The sequence below is a fragment of the Schistocerca piceifrons genome, chromosome 4 (assembly GCF_021461385.2).
Source record: "Schistocerca piceifrons isolate TAMUIC-IGC-003096 chromosome 4, iqSchPice1.1, whole genome shotgun sequence".
NCBI classification, from domain to species: Eukaryota; Metazoa; Arthropoda; class Insecta; order Orthoptera; family Acrididae; genus Schistocerca; species Schistocerca piceifrons.
In genome coordinates, this window is record NC_060141.1 from 364,889,069 (window position 1) to 364,890,302 (window position 1,234).

Sequence of the window (1,234 nt, forward strand, 5' to 3'; positions counted from 1 at the left end):
TATTGATTCATTAGTTCCTTGTTTAATAAAACATCTATAAAAGGGAAATATCGTTTATCTCTCGTCATTTTAAAAATAACATTATTCAAAGAAAATTCTTTTTCATTTGAAAGTTTAGATGATGATGGAAGGAAAGGGGTGGCAGCGGTACTAGCTGATATATCTGATTTGTGCTCAAGTGTAATGGCTTCAGAAAGGCTGGGAATCACTGCTCTGGACAGTACATGTCGGTAACTCATGTACAGGTCTTCTTCGTAAGACACTGGTATGTTATTATCAAACTTTTTGAGTGGAGCCATACGTTAATTAATCCACCGCTCAGTAACCTACACCGTTAATGACGTAAAACAACAGGCGGCTGAGAACGGAAAACCGCACTATTGAATCGTGGTTACGTTCCGTTGCTACGCGACGACCCATGGCAAGCTCTTTGGTTAGATTGGTCTACGTCTACTCAACGAACTGAATTGCCCGTCGCATGTGGAAGTGGGCAACTGTCCGCGGACGCAATTTTACCCACATAGGCAAAATATCTCCGACAAGGCATTCGTACGTACAATGACTAAATAAGATAAGTGCACAAGCTTGTTCTTTATTAAATTGTTCACTTGTTTTTGTTCTTCTATTCAGATAAGGTACTATAAACTTCATTAGATGCTAGAACTGTGCTTCATAAACAAATATTTCACACCTTTCCGTAAATCTGAAAAAGAAACAAACGTACAAATTCACAAGAAAATTAAATTTATTTTGTCCAGTGTAGACTTCCTTGCCTCTAGATAGTGATGTCAATTAGCAATGATACCAGCGGAAATCAGAATTACCTTTAAAAAAAAAAAAAAAAAAAGACAAAGTTTCTTTCTTCATTAGATAATATTCAGGCTTCAGCAGGTCTGTATCAAATGGCGACATTTACAAGAGATTACATGCTAAACAGTGTGCAGATGATCGTGACAGTTGTAGATCAGCGACAAACGTAAGACTAAGATAATTATAATGTGGTAATGAACGGAGAGTTGAGATGTGACTTAAAAGTATTCCATCATTTGTAGTTAATTATTAGACGCCTAGAGAAAGAGCCATTAATCTATTTGCATGATTAAACAATAAACTAATGTAGTTTACTCAGGCTGTGATATGAGCTTTAATATTAAAGATATTAAAATCTGAGAATAAATACCTTTAAATGATTTTGACAGTTGTAAACGGTCTACAGACGCTATGGCTACTCGAG